This window comes from Dendrobates tinctorius, unplaced genomic scaffold (genome assembly GCF_039654945.1).
Source record: "Dendrobates tinctorius isolate UK_male_01 unplaced genomic scaffold, ASM3965494v1 ptg000397l, whole genome shotgun sequence".
Lineage (NCBI taxonomy): Eukaryota > Metazoa > Chordata > Amphibia > Anura > Dendrobatidae > Dendrobates > Dendrobates tinctorius.
This window is the reverse complement of record NW_027362063.1, coordinates 304,356-327,026: the sequence shown is the minus strand read 5'-3', so window position 1 is coordinate 327,026 and position 22,671 is coordinate 304,356.

Below are 22,671 nucleotides of genomic sequence, written 5' to 3'. Positions count from 1 at the left end.
GCGGCAGCTTCCGCGTGACGGGAAAAATGTAGCACTTCTTGGTGGGCTGCAGTAGCGTTCTGCGGCTGTATGGTGGCTGCTGTGATACCCATATGCGGAGCAGTGTGGGAGTTAGCGGTCCCGTACAGTCTATGCAATCACCGTGTGCGACCGGCGGTCCTTTACAGAGCCCTGGGCTCTTACTCCCTGTGGCTGTGTGGCGGCTGCTGTAGTACCCGTATGCAGAGCAGTCTGGGTGATAGCGGTCCCGTATAGCCTGGCTAACCACAGCTTGCGACCAGTGGCTCCTTAAGTCTTATTCACTATCGCAGGCGTCTAGCATCTGTTTTACTGGGCCCTGGACTTGTCTCCTGCGGCTGTATGGCGGCTGCTGTAGTACCCATATGCGGAGCAGTTTGGGTGATAGCGGTACCTTACAGCCTGAATTCACTATCGCAGGCATCTGGCGATCCGTTTTAGTGGGCCCTAGACTTGTCTCCTGCGGCTGTATGGCGGCTGCTGTAGTACCCGTATGCGGAGCTATCTGGGTGATAGCGGTCCCTTACAGCCTGAATTCACTATAGCAGGCGTCTGGCATTTGTTTTACTGTTCAGCCTTCAGGCACGCTAACACGCTGTGCACTCCAGCATACAGCATAAACCACAGCTCTGTCTTCCAAAATAAGCAGACTGTTCTCTGTAGTCTAACTTGTTTATTGGTGAAGAGTATAGAACATGCGGTAAAACTGTAAAGAATACAAATGACATGCATAAGTATTGGGCAGATGATCACACAGCTAACACAAATACAGAAACATTCAGAGCCTAATCCACCGCAGAGTGATAGATTTCATCAAGAGAAAGTCTGACTCTTCATTTTCTTTATGGTCTTTTGAATATTTTTTAAATACATTTTTTGTTTTTAAATATTTGTGAGAGACTCGCGCTGAAAAAAAGAAGTGGGAGAAAAGCTAGTCACTTATTAATGAGACAAATAGAAGAATATTTACCGTTTATACTCGTGTATAAGCCAAGTTTTTCAGCACATTATTTTGTGCTCAAAACACCCCCCTCGGCATATACACGAGTCACGGTCCCAGAAAGCCGGTGAGGGAGGGGAGCAGCAGGTCACAGAGGCCACCAGCTTCCAGCACACCATGCTCACATGTCTGCACGCCTTTCCATTCCCATAGACGTGATCGCTCATATTCATTACCTTAATGAGCGGTACCATGTGATCACTCTTATTCATTACCTTAATGAGCGGTACCACGTGATTGCTCATATTCATTACCATAATGAGCGGTACCACGTGATCGCATGGCAGGAAGAGCTGCAGGCTCCGGCAGCCAGAACGAGGTGCAGAGCCACCAAGGGCGCGCAGGAAGGTAAAAAGGATGGTTTTACCAGTTTTAGGGCATGCCGGTTCTGCTGGACAATTGTTTCTCAAAGGATCATTGTGTATACAGGGACCTCATTGCTTACTGATCAGGCACCAGGAAGCCCTGGATGAGCTCTGGCGTTTCCGCTGTGGTGTCTCTGATACTTGCCTGGTGTTCATCCTGAGGCACCTGATTCATGAATACAATGCCAGTCCTGTAGTGAAGACTGGCACTGATGTATAATGAAGCTCTGCAGATTCTCGTGGGCTTGCTAACTCTTCAGCCACTGCACAGGTCTCTGCTGGTGTCAGGGGGTGGTCTCACAGGCCTCCTAACTATTGTGCTCAGTGTTATAATTGTGTCCCCTTTATGTTGGGGTCTCCCAACTGACAGAATGAATGGCCTGTGTGCAGTGAGCTGGGGACACTGAGGTGGTAGGTGGGCTGCGGATTATTCTTCAGAATAGTGCGAATCCCTCTTTGTCTCCCCTCACACCCCACTCACAGGACGTCTCCTCCTCTCCATGGACTGACTCTTGCATATGGCCCACAGTCAGGGCTGCAGTGTAAAGCATGGAGACTGAGGAGCACACTGGGCCTCTGGTGATGGGGATCTTAATGAGCACATACAGCTGAGCTAGTCACTTACCACACCTGCTCCATAATGAAGCGCAGCTGCAGTGTAAAGCAGGAGGAAAGGAAAACAGGACTTGGAACCAGTTATGGGGCAGGAAGGGAAACGTACATGACATCGGGCTGTAACAGACAGGGCAATGAAGCTAATCCGTGTTATATGGCCCGGAACGAGATGCAGTGCCACCGAGGGCACGCGGGCAGAAGGTTTTTTTTTTTTTGTTTTTTGTTGTTTTTTTTTTTTAACAGGAATCACACATACAAAGATAGGGGATAAAGAGCCATGCATACAGTGACAGGGACGGAGGAACCATGCATACACAATAGGGATGAGGGGACAGTGCATACCACGATAGGGATGAAGGGACAATGCATACCCAGCTTATACTCAAGTCAATAAGTTTACCCAGTTTTTCGTGGCAAAAGTAGGTGCCTCTGCTTATACTCGGGTCAACTTGTACTCGAGTATGTACGGTAATAGGTAAAACCTGACAAGAATAAACAATAAATTGCATTTAGCCCAATCGTGGGGATAAATAGCTGACAAATAAATAGTGATTAGACATTGGACTATTTTATTAATGCAGGTATATACCAAGCATTAACTATGGACTAAGGATATAATCAGACTCTTTATGCCGGGACATATTGCTTAGGAAAATTTCATATTTCCACCCAATTGTGTGTTCTATATTGTGTGTTCTATGTACTTATTAACCCTTTACTTCCTGCCGCTCTTATTTGCAGCCTCTAGGAGAATTCTATTCAGGTACATGCCATCTCTCCTTGGTTCATCAACTGTTTGAGAGCAATACTTGCTATTTCCATTAACTACCATTTCTTCCACAGCTTTGTACTGGGCGAGTTGCAATATATTTATTAAGAAATACTAATCACTATTTATTTCTCAGCTATTTATCCCCACAATTGGGCTAACTGCAATCTATTGTTTATTCTTGTCAGGTTTTACCTATTAAATCTTCTTCTATTTGTCTCATTAATAAGTGACTAGCTTTTCTCCCACTTCTTGGTGTTTTCAGCGCGAGTCTATCACAAAGATTTATAATCCTTTTGATTTCCTTGTGGTTGGTATCCAGACTCGCAGCAGTTACAAACCCTTTTACTCAGGCGCCACTTTATCTCTCTCCTTCATTTTTTCTTTTAAACAATTTTTCCCTGAACCTGTAGCTGGATATTTCCTTCTTTTGAATTCCCTCCTATATACAGTATGAGCCTGCACATCGCTTCCTATATACAGTATGAGCCTCCACATCGCTTCCTATATACAGTATGAGCCTGCACATAGCCTCCTATATACAGTATGAGCCTCCACATAGCCTCCTATATACAGTATGAGCCTGCACATAGCCTCCTATATACAGTATGAGGCCACATATAGCCTCCTATATACAGTATGCGGCCGCATATAGCCTCCTATATACAGTATGAGCCTCCACATCGCTTCATATATACAGTGTTTGCCTTCTATATACAGTATGAGCCCCTATATAACCTCCTATATCTAACTGCATTCACCTCGGTATCATTCATTTTCTATGAGACTGCTCTGTTCTCATATTGTGCATTTATACATTTAGTAGGGCTTATTGGAATTATTGTGCTTGTTACACATCAACTCTGAAGATGCGCTCACTTATTAGACTTTGGTTGGGGAAACTTTAAAATATAATAATGATAATGGTCCTGTCTAGTGACAAGTTTATTTTACAGGCATCTGGAGAAAGGCACAATGCCAGTCATTCAAGGGTTAATTCTTTGGAACACTGAGAGGGACTTTCTAGCCAATGAAACCACAGTATAAAACACCTGTGGTAACTATGGTAACTGCGCTGATGTCATAAACACATGCATCAATAATACAGGAGAAGATTCCAGAACCACAAGTCATTCCGCCATAGGAGGAGCCGTACTTGATGTGTCTGGAGACCTGGAGCTTCATCACTCCACAATGGGAGGAAGGGGACACCGCACAGCCAGCCAGATCAGCCATAGTGCCTAGCCAGCCAGATCAGCCATACCACCTAGCCAGCCAGATCAATGGGGTGACAGATGCTGCAGCCAGATCTCCCTCACGTCCGGTACTCGCCGCCTTCACCTTTATATGGACGGCCTGGAGAGGTCGCATTAGGCTTCTCCATAACAAATATGATACAATGTACAAATTCTGGTACAATTTGCTGTTACATGTTGGCATTAACCTTCTAAGCCCAAGGGAAGGGCAATCCTACAGCCATGGTTCCCTAGAGGTTTCCACCACAGGTGGTTTTTCCTCTCCTGAGTGCTGAAGGATGATTCTTCGTGAGTCGGGGGTTCTGCCATTTTCAGTGTCTTTTTCATAGTAATTGGCTGATTCTAAATTTCAGACACTGAATAAAATAATAATTATGAGATTTGGAATAAAATTCGGTCAATTTAACATCCAATAAAAGTGTTTTGTGTGTTTCTTTCACAATCTTGGGTTGGAGGGATTTTGTTGGGGATCAGGATCCAGCATCTATGATCAAGCCATGAAGCCAGATATGGAGTCGGAGCAATTTAACCCTGCGCTGGAAGACAAGACGGAGCAGAGATGACAAAGTGTTACTGCACAATTAGCACAAGTTCACACTCTTCCTTACATTCAGATACACGAGGGGATTCAGGGCCAAATTGGGACAAAAAAGCCGCCCTGGCACACAAAATTCACCAGCCCACATACAATAAGTGTCCTCAACCCAAATCGTAGAACACTGATAGGTCATGTAGGACTTTGCTTTATCCGTTACCAGGGCCAGAGTAAATTATTTTGGTGCCCAAGGCAGATGAAGCTGAAGGCGCCCATTTTGCCTTTCTACCCAGCTCATTCTTCCCTTTTCCATTAGGTCTATGACATCATGTGATTAATAACTGACGAGCAGAATCCCTCTAAGTCAGGCACATATACATTTGTATCTCATGAACCTGCAACTCCCAGTATGTCCTTAACAATGGTAAGGCGATGCTGGGAGTTGTTATCAGTCTTTATCAGACTGTGGACTATACAGGAACCACAGTACTGATGAGACGCAGTCAGTATCAACAAGTAAAAATTTCCATCCTGGTACCTTATAAGTGACCTCTTCTCTGATTGAGTCTTTTCTTTCTCTTATTCTCCATCTTGTCCAGACACCATGATGACTTTTCTCATCCACATCTCGTTTCTTTAGACTTCCCTCTTCTCCAGTATCCTGCAGCACATCCCGACACGGAGTCCTTTAAAAATAACAGTGTTATTAAAATGCTCCGGAATAAAAAATATCTGTCCATATTATGACCTAAATAAGCCTCCTATAGTATATGGCCTCCACACTGTCCTGTAGTCCATCAGTTCAGAGATGGTAGCTGGGAAAACACAGAATAACAACTGAAACAATATCATCAGAACAGAAAGCAAGTTACATTCACAATATGCCAAAAACAGCCCTACGCCTTAAATAGGGGGATTATAAAAGTGAGCACAATGGACACTCCCAACATGCAGGGATGGTTTTAGGCAAAGTGGGGTCCTAGGCAAAAGTTTAAAATGGGGCCCCAAATGCTAACATATTGCACATCACACAGAAGCATTTCTGTTGCATTTACGTGCGCTGTGTTCAGGCCACTAAACGAGTGTGATCGACAATATTGAAGTCGTTTGACGCTTCTTTCCCGGCCTCTTTACACCAACTGAGAAGAAATGATGGTATCCGAACAACCACTATTAGATCAATCTGTCCCCATACAGTATCATGTTATCAGCAGCACATCTACAATTTACACCGGCGATGTGCTGCTGAGAACAATGATTTTTGTTCTGGCATAAACAATCCAATCACTCGATGAATAGGCAGCATTTTGCTTGTTTAGTATAATACACCCCATAGTCCTCCATATATTATAATATGCACCACAGTCCTCCATATTGTAAAATGCACACTCCATAGTCATCCATAATATATAATTTGCCCCATAGTCCTCTATATAGTATAATACACTCCCCATAGTCCTCTATATAGTATAATACACTCCCCATAGTCCTCCATATAGTATAATACACTCCTCATAGTCCTCCATATATTAAAATACACTGCTCAGTCCTCCATATAGTAAAATACACTCCTCAGTCCTCCATATAGTATACTACATTCCTCATAGTCCTCCATACATTAAATACACTGCTCAGTCCTCCATACAGTATAATACCCTCCTCAAAGTCCTCCATCTAGTATAATATACTCCTCATAGTGCTCCATATAGTATATTACACTCCTCATAGTGCTCCATATAGTATAATGCACTCCTCAGTCTGCCATATAGTATAATACACTCCTCAGAGTCCTCCATATATTAAAATACACTGCTCAGACCGCAATATAGTATACTACACTCATAGTGCTCCATATAGTATAACGCACCACCATAGTCATCCATGTAGTACAATTCACTTCCCATAGTATAGTATAATTCACAACATAGTTCTTCATATAGTATAATGTATTCCCCATAGTCCTTGATACAGTATACTGCAGCCCACATATAGTATAATGAAGCCACACCATAGAGAATAATGCAGCCACCCTACAGAATATAAAGCAGCCACCCCACAGAGTATAATGCAGCCCCGCCATAGAATATATGGTAGCCACCCACACAATATAATGCAGCCCCTCCATTCAATATAATGCAGCCCACTTATTTAGATACAACAAGAAAACACAGAATGACAGATTTGCAAAAATAATCTGCAATAAAAAATGGCAGTAATCAGCAAGTGCTGGATAACAAATACAGGGTATATAGTCGATACTTTTTTTGCGCAAAAAAATGTACACCAAGCTGCTCCACCACGTCAAGGTAACCCCTATTGAAGCAGTCCCTATCTAATGTATTAAAAACCTGAACATGTGAACAGTGTCTAATATGAACAGGATTCAGACAGGCCGCTCCCTAGTATGGGCTTGTGGTTTGAGACAGCTCTTATGTGCATGTCACTAGTATAATATACTCCTCATAGTGCTCCATATAGTATATTACACTCCCCATAGTGCTCCATATAGTATAATACACTCCTCAGTCCATCATATAGTATAATACACTCCTCATAGTCCTCCATATAATAAAATACACTGCTCAGACCTCCATATAGTATACTACACTCCTCATAGTGCTCCATATAGTATAACGCACCACCATAGTCATCAATGTAGTACAATTCACTTCCCATAGTATAATTCACAACATAGTTCTTCATATAGTACAATGTATTCCCCATAGTCCTCGATAGAGTATACTGCAGCCCACATATAGTATAATGAAGCCACTCCATAGAGAATAATGCAGCCACCCCACAGAATATAATGCAGCCACCCCACAGAGTATAATGCAGCCCCGCCATAGAATATATGGTAGCCACCTACACAATATAATGCAGCCCCTCCATTCAATATAATGCAGCCCACTTATTTAGTATAATGTAGCCCCTCCATAGATTACAATCTAGCCCTCTTCATATAGTATAATGCAGCCCCCATAGAATATAATGTAGTCTCCTCATAGAGTATAATAAAGCCCCCCCATACAATATAATCTAGCCCCCCATAGAATATAATGCAATACCCCACAGAATACAATGTAGCCCCCTCATATAATATAATGTAATCCCCTCATAGAGCATGATGCTATCACCCCCATAGAATATAATAAATATAATACAGCCCCCATAGAATATAATGTAGTCCCCCATAGAATATAATACAGCCCACCTCCCCATAGAATATAATGTAGCCCCACATAGAATATAATACAGCGCCCCTCCCCATAGAATATAATGTAGCCCCCCATAGAATATAATACAGCCCACCTCCCCATAGAATATAATGTAGCCCCATCAAAGAGTATGATGCAATCCTCCCTCATAGAATATAATACAGCCCAACTCCCTTTTGAATATAATACAGCCCACCTCTCCTTTGAATATAATGTACCCCCCAAAGAATATAATACAGCCCACCTCCCCATAGAATATAAGGCAGCACCCCATAGAATATAATACAGCCCACCTCCCCATAGAATATAATGCAGCACCCCATAGAATATAATACAGCCCACATCCCCATATAATATAATGTACCCCCATAGATTATAATGTACCCCCCATAGAATAATACAGCCCACCTCCCCATAGAATATAATGTAGCCCCACATAGAATATAATACAGCCCACCTCCCCATAGAATATAATGTAGCCCCCCATAGAATATAATACAGCCCACCTCCCCATAGAATATAATGTAGCCCCATCAAAGAGTATGATGCAATCCTCCCTCATAGAATATAATACAGCCCAACTCCCTTTTGAATATAATACAGCCCACCTCTCCTTTGAATATAATGTACCCCCCAAAGAATATAATACAGCCCACCTCCCCATAGAATATAAGGCAGCACCCCATAGAATATAATACAGCCCACCTCCCCATAGAATATAATGCAGCACCCCATAGAATATAATACAGCCCACATCCCCATATAATATAATGTACCCCCATAGATTATAATGTACCCCCCCAAAGAATATAATACAGCCCACCTCCCCATAGAATATAAGGCAGCACCCCATAGAATATAATACAGCCCACCTCCCCATAGAATATAATGCAGCACCCCATAGAATATAATACAGCCCACATCCCCATATAATATAATGTACCCCCATAGATTATAATGTACCCCACATAGAATATAATACAGCCCACCTCCCCATATAATATAATGTATCCCCCCATAGAATATAATACCCCTCTTCCAAGAGAGAATGTTTTTATACTTATTTCCACAAAAAAAAGACACCGCAGGCTTCCTATACCAACAAAGTGAATGGGATTTCTTTAATCTGACGCAAGATCTACTTTATTTTTTCATGGTAGATTTGAAGCAGTTTCATACCTGTCGTGTGTCAATTCTTTCAGCTTTTTTCCAGCCAGCAGACACGTTTTTTGGTGCAGAAACATCTGCTGTAAATTCCTAACGTGTGCACACAGCCTTAGGTTTCTCACCTCCTGTTACTGGTTTCTCCGTTTTGTGATGCAGAGTGGTGTAGTCCGCACTAGTTACAATGCCTTGCGAAAGTATTCGGCCCCCTGGAACTTTTCAACCATTTCCCACATACCATACTTCAAACATAAAGATACAAAATGTAAATTTGTGGCAAAGAATCAACAACAAGTGGAAAACAATTGTGAAGTTGAACGAAATTTATTAGTTATTTTAAATTTTTGTGGAAATTAAAAAACTGGGGGCGTGCAATATTATTCGGCCCCTTTACTTTCAGTGCAGCAAACTCACTCCAGAAGTTCATTGTGGATATCTGAATGATCCAACGTTGTCCTACATTACTAATGATAAATATAATCCACCTGTGTGTAATCAAGTCTCCGTATAAATGCACTTGCTCTGTGATAGTCTCAGGGTTCCGTTTGAAGCACAGAGAGCATCATGAAGACCAAGGAACACAACAGGCAGGACCGTGATACTGTTGTTGAGAAGTTTAAAGCTGGATTTGGATACAAAGTGATTTCCAAAACTTTAAACATCCCAAGGAGCACTGTGCAAGTGATCATATTGAAATGGAAGGAGTATCATACCACTGCAAATCTACCAAGACCCGGCCATCCCTCTAAACTTTCATCTCAAACAAGGAGAAGACTGATCAGAGATGCAGCCAAGAGGCCCATGGTCACTCTGGATGAACTGCAGAGATCTACACCTGAGGTGGGACAGTCTGTCCATAGGACAACTGTCCTGCCTTCTTCCACGTATGACGCTGTGTGGATTCCAGCATACAGCTTAACCTTTCATCCACTCCCAGAAACAAGACTGTATGGGTGCTTAAGTCTATATTTATTGGGATGATATGGACAACAATGGGAGATGATAACAGATGGTATAGTAGAACACAGTAGTAGATGAGATTAGGGGTTGTTGTACAAAGTTGTAGATGATATCAGAGATTGTTGAACACAGATATGGATGATTCAGGTAAAAACTATAAGAGACAGATAATGCAGCATGTCAGTACTGGTAGATAATATACAATACACAAATACTGGCAGGTAATCACAGCAAATACAAGGTACTATCATAACAGTAGCATTAATATAGGATGCTGTTTTATCGGCAGCACGCACTATATAGAGGCTGAGCAGTACAACATACACAGCAGTAAAAGAGAAAGATATCTAAAACAGCTAATGGCTGCCAACTTTGCACTCACTGACAAGAGGATGCATATCCAGAGGATGCATATAACTATAATAACATTACAGGAGCTGAACATGCATTGCACACATCATGGGGGGCTGCATTATGGCTGCTAACGCAGATGCATAACACATAATTGCATTAATCTTACCAGAATCCACTTGTATAAGCAGAAGCAGTGGTTTTGCAGAGAGCTGAGTTGAGCACATGTGAGCTACTTAGAAGCTCAAAATGGTTACATGTTGTTGACCAGGGAAGAAAGAAGGGCGGTTCTGAACAGTTAACCATTTAGGAAAACAGAATATTCCAAACATATGAATAAGAAAGAGAAGGGCAACTTATGACACCTATTGGCGATAGCTGGAACAGCACTTAAAAATATCTTTCTGCACAGAATGGGCAGTACAACAACAATTAGTCGTACACTGCACAAATCTGGCCTTTATGGAAGAGTGGCAAGAAGAAAGCCATAATTTCTCAAAGATATCCATAATAAGTGTCATTTAAAGTTTGCAACAAGCCACCTGGGGGAGACACCAAACATGTGGAAGAAGGTGCTTAGGTCAGATGAAACCAAAATCGAAATTTTTGGCAACAATGCTAAACGATATGTTTGGCTTAACACAGCTCATCACCCTGAACACACCAGCCCCACTGTCAAACATGGTGGTGGCAGCATCATGGTTTGGGGTTGCTTTTCTTCAGCAGGGACAGGGAAGATGGTTAAAATTGATGGGAAGGATGGAGCCAAATACAGTACCATTCTTGAAGAAAACCTGCTGGAGTCTGCAAAAGACCTGAGACTGGGATAGAGAGTTGTCTTCCAACAAGACAATGATCCCAAACATAAAGCAAAATCTACAATAGAATGGTTCATAAATAAACGTATCCAGGTGGTAGAATGGTCAAGTCAAAGTCCAGAGCTGAATCCAATTGAGAATCTGTGGAAAGAGCTGAAAACTGCTGTTCACAAGCGAACAAAGGAAGGATGGGCAAGAATTTCAGTCTCTCGATGTACAAAGCTGATAGAGACATACCCCAAGTGACTTGCAGCTGTAATCACAGCAAAAGGTGGCGCAACAAAGTATTAAGTTAAAGGGACCGAATAATATTGCACGCCCCACTTTTTAGTTTTTGAATTTCCACAAAAATTTAAAATAACCAATAAAATTTCGTTCAACTTCACAATTGTGTTCCACTTGTTGATTCTTCACCAAAAATTTACATTTGGTATCTTTATGTCTGAAGCATGATATGTGGGAAAAGGTTGAAAAGTTCCAGGGGGCCGAATACTTTCGCAAGGCACTGTAAATCAGATAATACTACACACATCATACAAGTGCAGAGCAAACAAAAAAAACCTGCATCCTGGTGTTTATGCATTTGTGAAAGCGGAAATTAATGATATGAAAAAACAATAATTCACAACCAAGTGACATAATATTAGCACAGGAGATGGTGCGAACATGAGACCCTTGTAAGGTGGAGGGCCACACAGGGGCAGTGAGAAAGACACGGGCAAACGGTGACTAGGGGGGCAGGGGAGAAGGACAAAAGGGGGCTAGGGGAGACCGGCACAAGAGTGACACAGGGGGGCTAGGGAGCAAGGGAGACAGGCAAAAGGGGACACAGGGGGGCTATGAAACAGGGGAGACAGGCACAAGGGGACTCATGGGGACTAGGAGGAAGTGGACAAGGGCACAATGGGACGCACAGGGACTATGGAGCAAGGGAGACAGGCACAAGAGGACACAAGGGGACACTGAGGGCACAGTAGATAGGGACGCACGGGGAAACGGGTCTGCAAGGGGACAGGGGAGATGGGGAGGACTTGGGAGCAGGGAAGAAGGGAGCACAGGGATTACGAGGACAGGGTAGATGGGTGACACATGGTGAGAAAAGGTCACAAAGGGACAAGAGAGACTGGGGAACAAGGGGATACAGGGGAGACTTGAGAGCAGGGCAGACGTGTCACACGGGGACAAGGGGCAGGGAATACATGGGGGTGCAGGAGGACTCAAGGCATGGGAGATGGGGAGCAGTGGGGGACCAGGAAAGGAGGGACAAGACTCGTACGGGGGCCCGGAGGAGCACAATGACCTGAACCTGGGGACCTACGAGGACATGAGGCACGGGAGAGCAGGGAGCAAGGGCAGAGCATGAAGGAAACGGGGCTGGTGTCACAGGGGGCCGGGGATGCTGGGGCCGAGGACTGTGACACACGGGCAGCAGACACACCTCAATGCCGCTGGTCCCGTACACCTCCATGTTCATCCCCAGATCCTCCAGATGGCTGAGCAACTGCGGCATCCACCTCCCAGGCGGCTCAGTCCACATGCCCCCGCCAACTCCTAAAGGGGTAGCGGACAGGTGAGAATACTACTTTCCAGAGCCGACTGTTCCCGGTCCCCGCTGCCGCCACACACTCCGCCAATATGGCTGCCGCCGTCACCTGTGCAGATGCTGCACTGCCAGGGCCCGTCACACAGTGGGTGCGCGATAAAGTGACATCATCGTGCACCCGCAGTGTCAGAGGGGAATGATGAGAGAGGGCGCGTCATCTGACGCTCTCTTCTCCCTCATTGCTTTGAACTGTACCGGCGTCATAATGCTGCCGGTATAGTTCAATGCGGCGGCGCGGGAGTCTGCGCTGGCGGCAGGCGGGCCCCATAGCGGCTGCATGATGTGACGCTATTAGCGGCATGCCACTGGCTGGGGGCCCCTGGGGGAGCAGGGGCCCTAGGCAGCTGCCTGGTCTGCCTGCCGTGCCAACATGGAATTATATACTTAAGACATGGAGTTAATAATTCACCAAGAAAATATAACAATATTTTGTATCATTAAATTGTAACATCAAGAAGGCATACACGGGATCCAAGATGGCCACCGACATGAACAGACACACATAGAGGAGCTCCAAGACTGGGCTTATCAATCCACTTCATCCAGCTCAATCAGGACCCCCATAAACAACACCTGGAACACACCTAAACCCAGGATCCCTGAAAGCCCATTATATTGGGATCTGGACTGTAAATTCTTGCCCAGGTGAGTCAAAGGCATCATAGCAGATGTGAGGCCTGTGGCCTACACCGACAGATGAGAGTGTAGGGAAGGTGACCTGACGGACGGACGGACTAGTCAGAGTGAAGAAAGATAGGTTTGCACAGTGTAGGTAGGAGACAGCGATTACAGTGGGGAAACAACTAGAAAAGTGTAGTGGACGTGCAGTACCTTGGGATGACCATTAGATGGCAGGGTGGAGTGTGAGCAAAGGACTTTACAGCAGCTTAGGGCTTTAGAAACCGTTGGTCATGGGGGGCGTGGTGACAGTTAGTGACAGTTTCAAGGAACCGGGGAAGTTATAAATTCTGAGGGAGGGTTCCAGAAGATTCCAGTCCCCAGGGGGAGCCCAGGTGACAGGAGGACCACGCCAGTCTGTGTTCCCTGAGGAGAATCCGACCAAGGGGACTGAGGAGAGGAAACGTCAGGGGGTGGTCCTGACAGAAAGATACCGCAGAAGAGACGAGGCAGTGAGTGCCATATACCGTATTTGACACGACGACTGACTAGTGAAAGCGCTGTTGGTTATTGGGCCTAGGGCGGCCACAGTGGCGGACCTGGCAGGAGCGTCGAATAAGTGAAGGAGGGACAGTACGCATATGTACCTCCCTATTGTATAAGTACGGTGTGCAAACGGCTCTGGAAACGGAGGGCCGATAAGTGAAGAAACGTGCGGTGTGCTGCGGAGGCCGTCAGGCGGACGGCAAGCAAAGAAATAAACTTGGACCTGTTGCACCCAGAATCTGCCTCATCGTGTCTCTGTTATCATCGCTGCGCGGTACAAAAGTAGGACCACCCCCCCCAGCTCGGCACCCCACCACCGACACTACATTTGGCGTAGTCGGCAGGATCACCGCCACTAATACATCGTCTTCTGCGGCAGACCTGCCTCAAAGAATGGAAAAGGACTTGGACTACTCTGTTTGGATTACAATTACCGGTGGATTGCAATTGGCTTACCAGTGGATTACAAATGAGGAGCGCAGTGATGAATCTGTGTGGCCAGTAGAGGATCCGGGGCGGTACCAGAGACAGTGCAGTATGGCAGCGCTCCTTCAACGCAGAGGCGAGGTCCGGGTGTTCGCAGTAGTTCAGAATGGACTGGGACCCCCTCCAACGTTCCCCCGTGGACAGCAGTATGTGCCCGGAGGCCGACGTTTCCAAAAATTGGACCCTGACAGGTGGGTGGAGAGGCCTGCCAACGCCCCACCCCACAGAGGGAGTGACACCGAAGAAAAGCCTGGGAGCGACTGTTTGGCGCCATTCGATTGCTGCCCACCGGACGGTATGAGACGCTGCGGAAGTCGGGGTATTGGCCGCCTAGAATGGCAGTGGCGGCAGGAGAACGAACTGAGACAGAAGACGTCATCTTCGGGTCCATGGGCAAGAAGAGAAATCTGTGCGGAGACCCCGCGGGACCAGAAGGAGCGGCCGCCATTGATACCGGCGGAGAGTCTCCCCGCGGAGCCCCTGAGCCTGGAAGCTGGGCCCGCTGTGCAACAAGTTGGAGAGCGGAGGCTGCGGGATGAGCCGTGCGGTGGTGTGACGGAGGCCGTGGCGCCGGGGAAGGTGAGAGTTCCCCCGGCCCTGCCGGCGGCTTCACAAGCGGCCCCTATCATTTTGCCACAACACGCAGTCTCCAGTGTACCGGAAGGCCCGGCTGCGGAGGGCCCTATGCTATACGTAGAATTGAGCAAGGCCCTAGCTTCCGTTCCCGAATCTCCCCGCCCGGAGTCACCAGGGCGGAGCTTATTTACAGAAGGCGCGGTTGCGCTCCCTCGGCCGGTGTCAGCCTCATCACCCGAACCGGCCGTTACTCCGGCTTTGCTGGGAGTTGTGGATGCGGCCTACCCTGTGGCCGCGGTGAAGCCAGTATTGGAACCGGCTGGGGTCTGTTTATCGGGCCCTGTGGACCAGCCCTCCGGAGTCATGGCTGCTCCCATCCGCTACCCGGCCCCAGCGGCTGCTGGGCCACAGATATCATCGGCCGCCTCTACCCCACGCCCTTTCTCGGCAAGGTCCCGCCCACCGGACTCTGGGACTGGCGCGGTACCCTCCGTTTGGGTTGCGGAGGTGGTAAAACAAAAGAAGGTTCGAGAGCAGGAGGTATGGAGCCTGCTTCATTCAAAAGGGGAGGCTGGCATGGCGGTGGAAAGATCCCGGGGGCGGCTGGTGTACACTAATGTGGCCCGGGGGTATGGCTTCATACGTGATCGGACTGGCCAGAAGGTATACGTGAACGTAGCTTCCATACGCCACGGCCGTGCCCTGGAAATAGGGGACTATGTCTCTTATTATAAGGAATACTGCCCCCGCGGGTATTATGCGGTGGCGGTACTGGCAGTACCCGAGGAACGCGAACCCCCGTAAAGAGGACTGTATTGGACACTCCCTTCACCCCAGGAGTTTCACGGCTGTGGACCCCTTGCTACCGGCCATCAGGAGATGGCCTGGACTGTCAGAGTCTAGTTTTAAAGAAAAAATGTTTTATGTGATTAGGCTGGTTTTTTTTAGAATGGTCCTCTTACAGGATGTTACTTACTGATTTGGAAACTTGACAGAACGGGGATACGAAGACAAGAGGGAGTGTCCATGTCCAAGGAAGGGGGAGGGAAAAGGAGTGCTGGCGATGTTTATTGTTAAACGTTGAGTTTTAAAGCAAAAGAAAAATGAAAAAAAAAAATTATAAAAAAAATGGGTACTTGTGCTATTATAAAGTTGTTTATTGTATAATATGCCAAAGTAAAATGCAACAGGTCCGGGTAAGGGAAGGTCTGGGAGACCGGGACGCCGACCATGACATGTAATTGAAAGAAGGAAAATGAATGGGAAGATGTGAGAAAGACAGCCGTCCTAGGTCAGGTCCCCGACACCACGGACACCCCTGAAGAAGGAAAGGCGGGCGCCGGCAATGATCTGGTAGGTGAGTGGCCTCGATCATGGCGTACCGGATAGTGAAAGGTAACAGTAGGGGAGAGTAGGGGAAAGATACACGCCGTAGAGAGAATACGGGTGTACCTTGCCCAATTTGAAAGACGTTGTCATGTGGCGTGCGCGCTGGTGAGTAGCAGTAGGCTGCTCAGAGCATAGTGCTCCCAGTATGGTTCAGCCCCCGTAGATAGTGGGTTTGGCTCAACTTCTGGTCCGACAACAGAATGTAGGTGTAGATTCAGAACGACGAAGGCAGGGATGACGATTGTCGAGGACGACAATGGACAAAGGAAGGGGGAGTGTAGGGAAGGTGACCTGACGGACGGACGGACTAGTCAGAGTGAAGAAAGATAGGTTTGCACAGTGTAGGTAGGAGACAGCGATTACAGTGGGGAAACAACTAGAAAAGTGTAGTGGACGTGCAGTACCTTGGGATGACCATTAGATGGCAGGGTGGAGTGTGAGCAAAGGACTTTACAGCAGCTTAGGGCTTTAGAAACCGTTGGTCATGGGGGGCGTGGTGACAGTTAGTGACAGTTTCAAGGAACCGGGGAAGTTATAAATTCTGAGGGAGGGTTCCAGAAGATTCCAGTCCCCAGGGGGAGCCCAGGTGACAGGAGGACCACGCCAGTCTGTGTTCCCTGAGGAGAATCCGACCAAGGGGACTGAGGAGAGGAAACGTCAGGGGGTGGTCCTGACAGAAAGATACCGCAGAAGAGACGAGGCAGTGAGTGCCATATACCGTATTTGACACGACGACTGACTAGTGAAAGCGCTGTTGGTTATTGGGCCTAGGGCGGCCACAGTGGCGGACCTGGCAGGAGCGTCGAATAAGTGAAGGAGGGACAGTACGCATATGTACCTCCCTATTGTATAAGTACGGTGTGCAAACGGCTCTGGAAACGGAGGGCCGATAAGTGAAGAAACGTGCGGTGTGCTGCGGAGGCCGTCAGGCGGACGGCAAGCAAAGAAATAAACTTGGACCTGTTGCACCCAGAATCTGCCTCATCGTGTCTCTGTTATCATCGCTGCGCGGTACAAAAGTAGGACCACCCCCCCCAGCTCGGCACCCCACCACCGACACTACAAGAGCCTGACCAAAAGTGATTGCTGACCCACAGCAGAATCCCTGCAGCCACCACAGAAGCCGGACAGTAGAAAGGAGCCCCTGGGGTGACCTCACACAGACCCACCACTGGATGCACAAAGCCTGGACAATGATCCCACCAGATGAACCCTGCAGCAGATGGGACTAGAAATATCCTCCTCTCCACCTTTCCTGAGGGAATCTGACTCACCCAGCCTGGCAGTGGATCCACAGCAGCACTTGACTGGTAGGTGCAGGCACTAGGGAGAGAGAGGGCAGTGCAGAACCAGTGAGGCCATAAACAGTGAGGGATGAGAGGCAGGAGGCCAGGGAGTGCTGGCAGACACACACAGGCTGGAAAGTCCCCAGCACAAGTTGGAACTTTGGCGGCATCTTGTGGCCAAGAGAGGAAAACACACTATAAATTTATATTTGGTGTTTGTACACTACATATCCTCTTGATCATAACACTGAGGGATGAAAACTGAAAATTTGACTACAACTACATAGCCAGTTATTGAGATAAACTTCCGGAGGTCAGCGCTGAGCAGCGACTACTGCTTTTTTTTATAACGGCGCCTGCTTACACCTACACATGTTTGGATAAATAACGGATAAAGCCCCCTTTTGTCAGGGCTCGTCTTCCGTATTGCGGTTGACCCCTGCCCAAATTGGGATATACCTTCGATAACAGGACTATGTAAGCTTCTTTAGCCATATCTTGGCTATGGTATCCCCCCCGCTATCTCTCTGTGTATACCTCATGGCTGCATACTCTGCTCCACCATCCATGGATAAATTTGTGAATCAGGGTAGCTCCAAACCGGTCAAGACCAGAGCTCAGGTTGCCAAATCTCCTCCTAAAACATCTGACTCTAACACCACCATGTCTGAGGAATCCCTGCAAGCAATTGCTGCTTCTATTACAATGAAGCTCATGCTGGTGATTGACGCCAGACTTCGATCTTTTCAATCATCACTGGAATCAATCACATCACAGCTAACTGAACACACCGATAAATTTTCAGTGGCAGAACAGTGGATTTCTGACTTGGAGGACATGGTACAATCCTTTGTTACCCAGATAAAGGACAGAGACCACGAGATAGAGCAGCTTCGGGAAAAATTTGATGACCTGGAAAACCGGAGTCGTCGTACAATCTACGGATCATCGGTGTTCCTGAATCTGTAAAGGACCTACACCACCTTACTTCCTCATGGCTTCCACGAGCACTCAATTTGCCTGACATGCCTGGCTCTATGGTGGTGGAGCGAGCGCACAGAATTGGACTTGAGCGCTCTGATCTGAAAATTCGTCCATGCCCGGTAATTTTCAAGTTACTCAATTACCAGGACAAACTTCAGTAGCTCCGGGCGTACCTAGCCACCTCCTCATTGAAATACGAGGGCCATTCCCTACTTATGTTTCAAGATTTCTCCTCCTTGATGGTGACCAAGCGCCGTGCTTTTTCTTCAGTATGTAAACTATTACATGACAAAGGCAATCGTTTTGCTCTTCTCTATCCTGCACGCCTACTGGTGGTGCTTCAAGGAAAACCGGTATTTTTTGATGACCCAGATAAAGCATTAGAGGAAGTTGAGCGCTCTTTCCGGGCTTCCTCTCCGGTCACTTGACTCTGATTTGTAGCCATGTGTTATTTTTACCCGATGTTTAACTTTTTGGTTTATATGTTGTTTCTCAGTTCATTTGGGGGGGGGTTCCCTCTCCTTGGGCACGCTCTGTGTCTGGTCTTTTTGGCTAACTTGGGTTGGTAGGTTTGCTCGCTGGGACAGACCTTTGCCCAACTACTCTTTATTTCTCATTTCTACGTTCTCGCCCCAATGTGGGATAGGTTAACATGGCCGCCCCTAATAACATAGCTTCTCACTAGAGATGAGCGACTTTGCCTTTTTTAGGGTCGAGTCGGGTTTCATGAAACCCGACTTTCTCAAAAGTCGAGTCGAACAAAATCGGCCGACTATAGGGAAAAGTCGGGAAAAGTCTTGAAACACGAAACCCAATGCAAGTCAATGGGGAGAAAAGCCGGCAGTGAGTGGAGGACTGTAAACACACCTGGCATGAATTTTAACCCCAGAGGCGGTGAAATCTCTCTCTCTCTTCTCTCTCTCCCTCTCCCTCCCGCTTCTCTCATTGGCTGAAAAAAGTCACGTGCAAGCATTCGGCGAAACCCGACTTTGACGCTTGGGTCGCCGACCACATGGCCAACTTCACACTGTGGTCGGGTTTTGTTTCATGAAACCCGACTTTGGCGAAAGTCGGCGACGTTTGAATCTGACCGACCTGTATAGCTCAACTCTACTTCTCACATTAATATACGCTCCATCGTACTTCTATTATGGAATGTGGCTGGCCTCAATTCACTGGTAAAGCGCAGAAAAGTACTAGATCACATTACTCGTCTACGCCCCCATATTGTCTTTTTACAAGAAACCCACTGGCTATGCAGGGGTCACCCAGCGCTCCGTAATAGATATTATGCGGAGTGTTTGGAGGCTTCCTTTACACTGAAAAAACGTGGTGTGGCCATTTTGTTTCATAAGGATCTCGATTATTCTATACAGGATGTGGTGAGGGACCAGGCAGGGCGATATATATTAGTCAGAGCTATTATTGAACAGCGGGAATATTGCCTTATAAATGTTTACGCACCCAATACTACTAGCCCCTCCTTATTTGCTACACTTGAAGAGATTGTTCACAGCTGGCATCCTACCAATATATTATTGGGTGGAGATTTAAACACCGTTCATGATGCTTTTTAGGACAGATCTTCCCCCCTGCCCGCATCTCACCCTCCATCCAGAGCGATTTCTACCTTGTTAAACAGGCTTGACTTGGTTGATGCCTGGAGGTGCTGCCATCCTACGGAAAGAGAATATACCTTCTATTCTGGGGTACATGATGTTCACACTCGAATTGATTATTGACTAACTTCTGCCTCTCTTCTTTCCCTTCTAAAAACAGTTGACATTCTCCCTTCAATTATCTCAGACCACTCCCCGGTCTTACTTACTCTGGAACTCCCCACTAATAGATCTGTGTCTTTGCGCTGGCGCTTCCCCTCTTATCTCTATACTTCAGATGATTTCAAGCGCTATTTGACAGGCTGGTGGGAGACTTTCGTGGAGGACAACTTGGAACACTTGGACGATATCAATCTATTTTGGGCCACTGCGAAAACAGTACTTAGGGGACATGTTATCTCTTATGTGTCCCAGAAAAAAAGGAAGTTGTTGTCCTCCTTGCGGCCTCACCTAGACCAGCTCACTCAGTCTTATAGAGACTTTAAATTACATAATACTCCCTCCTCCAGAGAGGCTTACCTGACAGCTAAACAAAATTTAAATACCCTATTACATGAGCAGGCACACAACCAATTAGCTCATCAACGTAACCGTTATTTTCGTTGGGGTAACAAACCAGGCCATCTCCTGGCATCTTTAACGAAGCCATTCAAGGCAGCTACTAGGGTTCCCAATATTGTCTTACCCGATGGCTCTATCACTCGTGACCCAACCCAAATTTGTGTGGTTTTTAGAGACTTTTATGCAGATCTTTATGGCCCATCTCGGGAGGATGGATATGCATTCCTACGCAAGGCTTGTCCACCAAGGCTTTCTGACTCTCAGCGGAAGATCCTAAACCAACCAATTTCTTCTGAGGAGGTAAGATCAGTCATTAAATCTTCAAAACTGCATAAAGCCCCTGGCCCGGATGGGTTCTTGGTAGAGTTTTATAAACTGTTACAACCCTTAATTACTCCACACCTCACCTCTCTTTTTAACCATATTTTGGACTTGTGTTCTCTGCCGGATAGATTTAATGAAGCCTGCCTGTCATTACTACTAAAGCCGGGCAAAGATCCGCTTCTCCCTGCCTCGTACCGCCCGATTTCCCTTTTAAATGTTGATTTTAAATTGCTCACCAAAATCATGGCTAATAGATTACAGTCTATGCTTCCTGATATTCTTACCTCATCACAAACGGGCTTTGTCAATGGTCGGTCTATCACTTACAATATCAGGACGGCGTTAGCGGCCATCACACATAGTTATCAGGCTAAGGCCAAGTAGAATACACTGGTCAGCCTCGACGCTGATAAGGCTTTTGACCATGTGTCCTGGTCTCATCTTATCAGAACTCTGAAGTATAGACTGTTTGGCTTTACCTTTTTTAATTTTATAAGCACAATTTACACTAACTCCCAATCTTCGATTTGGCTTAATGGTATCCAGTCAACCCCTTTTTCCATGTTCAGGGGGACGAGGCAGGGCTGTCCTCTGTCTCCTTTGTTAATATTGCCCTTGTTCCCTTACTAAGATATCTGAAGATGATCCCTTCCTTTGGGGGCATAGGGGTCGGTCACCATACATTTAAAATGTTGGCATTTTCTGATGATATCTTACTCATGATATCCAATCCAAGGAATCCATTTCCTCTATAATGGATGCCTTTAATGAATTTGTAGCAATTTTGGGATTTCGTATAAACTTTAATAAATCTCGTGCTTTAGCTATATTTAAAATTCCTCAGAAACGGTGGCCGTTCCCTTTTCCCTTTCAGTGGAGGAGAAATTCTTTACCTTATCTTGGCGTTGACCTACCATCAAATCCTCATGATATCTATAAATTAAATGTTCAGCCTGTTATTTCTGTAGTTATACAAGAAATTCAATCCTGGAAATCCCTTAAATTATCCTTTGCAGGTAAAGCCCATCTAATTAAAATGATCTCTTTCCCTAAAATACTCTTTCCTTTACAGACGCTCCCGGTTCTACTTTCTAAAGCTGATGATAGGCTACTAACACGAGCCTTCTGCCAATTTATTTGGGGCTCAGAAGGGGGCTCTAGAATTAGCGTTTTTAAGCTACAGCAAACCAAATCTTTGGGTGGACTTAATATCCAAATTTACGCCTCTACAGTATAGCGGCTGCTTTTCGCCATTCCCTTGATTGGATATGCGCCTTTAATCGCTTCACTAATACCCCAATAGATGAGGCCATGTGTAGACCCTTCCACCTCCCAGCATTGCTTCACCTACGAAATCCTGAAATTCCAGTGGAGGTTAGAGATAATCCTCTATTATGGTCGGTAATCTTGGGATGGCGTCAAGCTAGACGAGTTAGCGGTCTTGACCCCCACATCTCGATGTTTCTTCCCTTTCTAGGTAACCCCTCTTTTCTACAAGGCAAGTCACCTCCAATTTACAAAGTGCTTGGAAACAATGGGTGTAGACTGGTCCAAGATACGTTAACAAATAATCAATGCCTTCTTACCTTAGAGGACATGGTTTTCAAATA